The sequence below is a fragment of the Pteropus medius genome, unplaced genomic scaffold (genome assembly GCF_902729225.1).
Source record: "Pteropus medius unplaced genomic scaffold, Ma_sr-lr_union100, whole genome shotgun sequence".
NCBI classification, from domain to species: Eukaryota; Metazoa; Chordata; class Mammalia; order Chiroptera; family Pteropodidae; genus Pteropus; species Pteropus medius.
The window spans coordinates 3,334,494-3,341,502 of NW_024349803.1; the positions used below are offsets into that span (position 1 = coordinate 3,334,494).

At 42.0% G+C, this 7,009-nt stretch overlaps 1 long non-coding RNA gene across 1 annotated transcript in view; it reads right to left on the reverse strand.

The window, feature by feature from the left end:
- The window catches only part of LOC120582045 (uncharacterized), a 49,979-nt gene extending 44,661 nt beyond the window's left edge, over positions 1–5,318 (reverse strand). The window contains exon 1 of the long non-coding RNA XR_005647442.1: positions 4,841–5,318. This is a non-coding gene — a long non-coding RNA (uncharacterized LOC120582045). The remainder of the gene's footprint in view (positions 1–4,840) is intronic.
- Positions 5,319–7,009: the final 1,691 nt, after the last annotated feature.

Genomic DNA, 7,009 nt, shown 5'->3' on the forward strand with positions numbered 1-7,009 from the left:
CACTCCAGTTCCTCTCTTCCCCTTCTCTCCTGAAGCCACTCCAGCCAGGCATTTCCCGCACCATACCAGCAGAACAGTGTATCCAGTGATTTCCACTTGGCTAAACCCAACCAGTGGCCAAGTCTCGAGCCTCATGTTTTCGATCTGCCAGCAGTAGAGGCATCCAGTTGATCATCTGGACTTTGACACTTACTGGGATTTCACCCCCCTGCACCCCTGGCTGCTCGGTTAGGGCTTCAATATGTGAATTTTGTGGGGGGATACAATTTAGTCCATAGCAGTAACGAATTTATAGGTCCTGAAGTTTAAGACATGGGCATCTTATTGAATGAGGGGGTGTGGCATATTCTATCTACTACAGCATGCATAACTTTTTCATTCTTCATACTCTCTAAAGACTTACAGCCAGGTGAAAATTAGGGAGTCTACAAGAGGTAATTAAGGTTAAATGAGATCATAGAGTAGAGCCCTGACCCATTTGGATTAATGTCTTTATAAGAGGAGACATCAGAGAGCTCACTCTCTCAGCCATGTGAGGGCACTGTGAGAAGGCAAATGTCTGCAAACCAGAAAGAACTCTCACCAAGAACCAAACTGAGCAGCACCTCACTCTTGGACTTCCCAGCCTCTAGAACTGTAATAAAATAAATTTCTGTTGTTTAAGCGACCCTTGTCTATGGTATTTTGTTATAGCAGCCCAAGAAGACTAGTAGTTACCTTACTTGGCAAAAGGATCATTGCAGATGTGATTAAGTTAAGGATCTTGACATGGATAGATTATCCTGGATTATCCAAATAGACCCACTGTAATCACAAAGGACCTTATAAGAGGGAAGAAGGAGGGTCAGAGTCAGAGAAGATGTGATGATAGAAGCAGAGATCAGATAGAGATTTAAAGACGTTACAGTGCTGGCTTTGAAGATGGAGGAAGTTGAAGATGCATCAAAAATATAAGATACGCTTACTGGACAGATAGAGGGACAGATAGACACTTAGACATGTGATAAAGCAAAGACAGCAAAATATTAATGGCAGAATCTAGGCGGTATATATATCGGTACTAAATTAATTCTTTCAACTTTTCTATATGTTTAATATTGAAATGTTGGGGGAAAGCAAAAAAATAGGTAATTATGATTTTTCCAAAATTTCTATTATTTGGCTTCTAGAAAGAAAAACATGTGTCTTCTTGCCTCTTCCCTCACAAAGGCCTTGAATTTCTCTAGAAATTTTATGTCTCTACCTATTTACACTGCCTGGTCCCCCTGGTGACTAGATGCGTGTATTTTAGAAAGGGCCTGAACATAGCTAAGGTAATTAGGCCCTGTGGAGACTAAAGACTTAACCTTGACATCAATAGCAACAAGCAGTAATTAACTGGGTTAAAGAGCCTGAGGATAAAAGTATGTAACCCCATAGAATGCTAATATGTGGGTTTGCAAATGAATCGGCTTGTAACTTCTCAAACATGAACTACACAAGGTACTCTGAAAATTTATAACTGTCCTTATTTCAATGGGAAAAAAAGGTAGGGAAAAAAATGATGCTACTCTCTAGAAAAACTTCATCCCATTCCCACCTTTATGAGAAAATTCTTATTTTCATAAGAAATACTATTGGACAGTTAAGAAAACAGGCAATTTCTATAGACCTTTCTGTCCATTAAGGAGTGAGATCAAGAGAATAATCTCTGGATGTGACCTCTTGGGTCAGAATCTCACCATTTTGTATATCTCAATAGATACAGGAGCCATTGCAGGAGGATGTAGGAAAGAGAATTGGCTTCTTTGGAATGTTTTCTGACATGGGCAGCACGGGGTCGGGGTGGGGGAGGGGTTATAATTTCAATATATTAGCTGCTGTTTTCCATACCACGTAATGACTTTTTTCTTACTCTCCGCCTTTCCCCACCACAACTGTATGGTGAGGGCCAGCTGAGGCCTGTGGGTTTCTGCCTGAGAAGGCAGACTATAGAGAATTTAGAGTCCGATTCTGGGCTTTTTGAGTTTCTAAGTGGACCTTCGAAATTCATGACAGAAAACCATAAATTTTGATTTACAAAAACTGTGCTATTTGATAGAGAAAATAGTTTTAAGTTATAAAATCTTGTTTGGAGTATCAAAAAGAAACAGTCAGGGTGTATAGCGTACACCATCATGTGACATCTTGCCAGAATCTGAGATAAAGACTAGATCTCTCTTTTGATAAGATTCTTCACTACACACTTAACTTCTCTGCACCTCAGTTTCCTCATTATGAAAGAGAATTTAAAATATTGGCCTTCCTGCCTTGTTGTTAGGACTAAGGGAGATAACATAGGTAGAGTTCCTAGCACAGTGCCTGGCATATACTGGTACTCCCACCCTTTCCCTTCTTCCATTCCTCTGCATGCCCAGGTCACCTCTGAGAAAAAGAAAAGCAGAGTCTATGTTGGATATTTAATCATACATGTAATGAGATGAGAAAATCACATTCTCTTAGCCACTAGAGTCTTTTTTTCTCAGGTAACCAGAATTATCTTAGAGAAAGAATTTTATCTTTTTGTTTGAAAAAATATTTTTATTATTTCTTAGGGTATGTTCTGTTCAGTGATGTTTCTGGTTTCCCTCCACCTGGCAGACGGTAGGATATCTTGGAGTTAGGAGTAGAAAAGTGAGTGGAAATGACACATGAAAGAACATATGAGTCAGTAAATATTAGCCACATTCCCTTTCCCCTGCCATATTGACAGCAACATTTCAGACAGTGGAGTGTCCATCAGATTATAACTTTGAGGAAAGATGATATAGAACAAAGCCCTCAGCTAACCCATAACAAACTATGTCATGAGCAAGAAATAACCTTTGTTGTTTTAAGCCACTAATGTTTAGGAGTTGTTTGTTACTGCAGCAAAACCTAGCCCATCCTAACTGATATCACACCTTCAGGTATAGGAGGAGACTCTGGGGACTGGGTATAAATACAATGGCTCTGTGTGAGATAAAAGGAACGAATGTTCCTCCATTCATAGAGGAAAAGCAAAACCACAGAAGCAAATCCAACAAATGGGGAAAGGCTGTGCAATGGAAGGGAGATGGCATATGCTGTCTATTTCTACAAACTTCACTAGAGATTTAAGACTTCAGCTTGTCCTTCACAGCAAATTGTTCCTCTACTTTTTGGGAGCAACACCAGATTATACTGAAAGAATGATATTACCCAGGAAAACCCCAGGGCATTTAAGGGCCTTTCAAATTTGTAAAATTTTGAATTCTGATATTTAGTCCCATTTATGAAAGCATTTGGTGTTTATGAGGCCTTTCATTTTTGTAAAGGTGCCACAGCTACATAATTAAAGTCATGACAGATAACTCTGGATTAATTCCTCATAAGTTGATCAGAACTAAGATAGCAGTAAAAAGAAATAGACGGATGTCCAGCATCAGAGCCCCCAATCCTGTCCCATGCCAGGAACTGCCTCCCTTTTCACCCCTGCTAACTGCAAATCCACAGGGCTATCTGCTTTCACAGAATACCAGCGGCATAGCCTGGACACTCAGAGCAGAAAGTTGGTTTTGACTCCTTGCCTTGCCATTATCTAGCTGGATGATTAAGACATTGACTTGACCTCTCTGAGTTTCACGTTCCTACCTTTAAAATATGGAAACCACTATGTATCTCATAGGGTTATTATAAAGAATAAGTGAAATGCTACATGTAAATTGCCTATACTTAGTAAGTGCTGCCTGCCCTGTAGTCAGTTTTCTAGAAATGATAGCAATTACCTCTTTAAATAATTGCTTTTTATGCAATCCAGGGGGTTTTATTTGCTGTAAGGTATAATATTTCTTTGTTGTTGCTATTGATTTTATCACGATAACTTTATTATGAAGTAGTTTTATTAATAGAGAATTGATTAATTGAGACATCAGGCCCCTTTTTAAATTGGTATAGGAGCCACAACATAAGGTTCGGAGAGAAATAGGGAACTCATGTCCTGAATATAACAGACCCTCTACACTAAGTTAGAAATATTGATTGTCATACAAATAACCCACTTTGCCCACATGTTATCCTCTGAACTGTTTACATCCTCTATGGGCCTGCATGACCTAGCATCTCCCTAACTGCCACCACCTCATCTCACACACACCTTCTCATGTTCTGTGCTCAAGGTACACTGGCATATTTAACACTTGACATTATTCAAGCAAGACTTGCTGCTTCCTAGACATTTACCCTGTGTCTAGAATGTTCCTCCACATTCTCTTTTCTTTGCTAACACCTATATGTCCTTCAGTATGCAGCTTAGCTCCTACCTAAGGTACACAGGTAGCCACAGACTGAAAGACTCGAGGCAAGTAGAACCGAAACGAGCAATGGTTGTAGAATCCCTAGGCCTGGTGAATCCTGCTCACCGCTTATTATCTGTCCCTGTGGGCAAGTTTCTTAACCTCACTAAGCCTCCCCTCCTCTCTTCATCTGATAAAGTACATGAACCAATGCATCTACCTTCCTTGAGTAATTATGATGATTAAATGAGATCCTGGGAGGAGCAAGCCTAGTGGTGCCTGTCACACCACAGACCTCTCCCAGCTCTGTCTCCTTCTTCATTCTTCCATGGGCTGATCCCCCTCTCCTGAGAGGATTCATGATGGGAAACAGCAGAAACCTCCAGGCAGTCAGGACTCCCAGCCTGATACATGATCTGTGACTCCCAATAGGCCATTTCCAAAGCAGCTCGGCAGCTGCTCCTGGTTTGAAGTGGTACCTTTTGTTAAAATCAGCATCCTTACCCGCCCTTACCCACCACACCTGGAGCCTTGTCTTCTCAGTTGACCACAAGGACTTTATTACTCACAGTAATTCTCACCACAGCCATTAGACGAGAGCACAGCTAGGTCCTCTGGCAGCCTCAGGAGCACTTCACTTCTGTTCTAAGGAAGTTGACAGATGCTTTTGAGAGCTGCCCCAGAGCAATGGTAAACTTAAATGTGCATCAGAGTCACCTGGATGGCTTCTTACAAAAGAGATAGCTGGGCCACCCCTGGTTCAGAAGGTCTGGGGTGGAGCTTGGGATTCTGCCTTTCTACCAAGTTCCCAGGCGATGCTAATGCCGCTGGTCGAGAACTACCCGTCAAGGACCGCATTAGGGAAGCGAGCCTGAGAAAGCTCACCCCAGCACTCACTTCTTCCTGCCCTTTCAGTTCTCTTGAGAGCCTGAGACAGGGCACAGGCTGCTCTCCCACAGCTCCTGCTGTGTTCTCCTGTTCTTAAGGGACTTCCCAGAGCCTCGTACTATCTGGGCCCTCTTCCAGTTCCCTAATGTTAGTTCCTCTCACCCCCAACTCCTGTTCAACTATACCTGTCTCATTCATCATGGTACTCTAGCACCTAACACAGTGCCTGGCAGAGTGAGCACTCATAAACAAGTACTGAATTGACTGAATGACTTCTTTATGTACATGGTTCTTGCATCAATCAGGATAGATTAGATTATGCTTCTATAACAAAAACCTCCAAAATCTTGGTGGCTTCAAACATCAAAGGTTTATTTCATTTATACTATGTGTTCATTGCGTGCTGGCAGGGTGCTCACCTCCTCATCCGCACTTCAGGGCCATGTCTGAGAAGCTCGTAGCATTTGGAATGATGTTGGTGTGACAGCAGAAGCAAGACAGCATATGGAGAAGCTTACACTAGCTCTTTAATGCTTCCACCTAGAAACACACATATTTGGCTCATATTTCAATGGCCAAATCCAGTCACATTGCTGTGACTTCCCACAAACCCAGTCATATGATTGCAAGCAGGAACAGAGAACCAGGACCACAGGAGAGCAACGCCATGTCTCCTCCCCCCTAATTTCTCTCCAATTCCAGGCTTCTATTTTCAAATGCCTATTAGACATTTAAACCTGGCTGATCTTCTAGGAGGTTGTTTTCAAAACCGAATTTATTGTAACCCCATCAAGCCCCCTTTTCTTCCTTTCCCCATATTAACTGAACTTAGTTGCAGGAAAAACCTGTGGATTCTAACCCTTGGCATTGTCTTTGCCTTCTCCCCTCCCTTGCACAATCAGTTGCCATATCCGGCCAATCGAATACCTCAGTACTTGAAACCTATCTTATCCCCCACCATAAACTACTTCTCTTTATTCATTTCACAAGCTGGTAAGACATCTACCATGTGCCGGGAACTACACTGGGCTCTGGAGATATAGCAATAGGAAGCAGAGTCCCAGCTCTGGCCTCATGGAACTTACAGCCTTATAAAAGACAGAATGCTGACAAACGACCACACGTCATTTAATTATGTGGAATCATTTAATTACTTGGAATCTTTTAATTATGGTTGTGATACCTGCTGTAATTCAGAGGAAAGGAGAGCATGAAGGCCTCTACAGGGGGACCTGATCTAGTCTGGGGCAATTGAGGACTTCCCTAAGGAAGTGACATTTAAGCACAGATCTAAAGGATGAGTGGTGTAAAACAAACAAAGAAGGGGAACATGTTCTAGGCAAAGGAAGCCCATGTGCCATGACTCTAGTTTAGAACCTTATTGTCTCTATTTCAAAACTGTTGAGGGAGCCTCCTCCGTCACTCTGCCTTCTCCCTCTACCTGTCCAGTGCTGCAAAAGATTAGGAAGAGTAGGAATAATCTTCCTAAGCAAAGGATTTACCATGGCATCCCCTTATTCAAACATTTTTAGTGAGTCTCTAGTGCCTCTAAATTAAGCGACTTTCGAGGTCCTTCACTTTTACCCTAATCTTTCTGTCATCATCTCCCACTTATCCCCTTACTGATGGTCAAGCCAAACCAAACTGCCCATAGTCTCCTTACACACACTCCATACTATCCAACATCTAGCCCTTTTCTCTGGCTGGAATGCTTGCCAATTCCTTGGGTCAAGATCCTACCCATTCTTCAGATACCACCTCATCCACGATGCTTTTCCTTGTAAACCCATCATAAGTAACTTCTCTCACCACTTAATGCCAATGACGCTTGATGTGACTTTTTCTAAGGT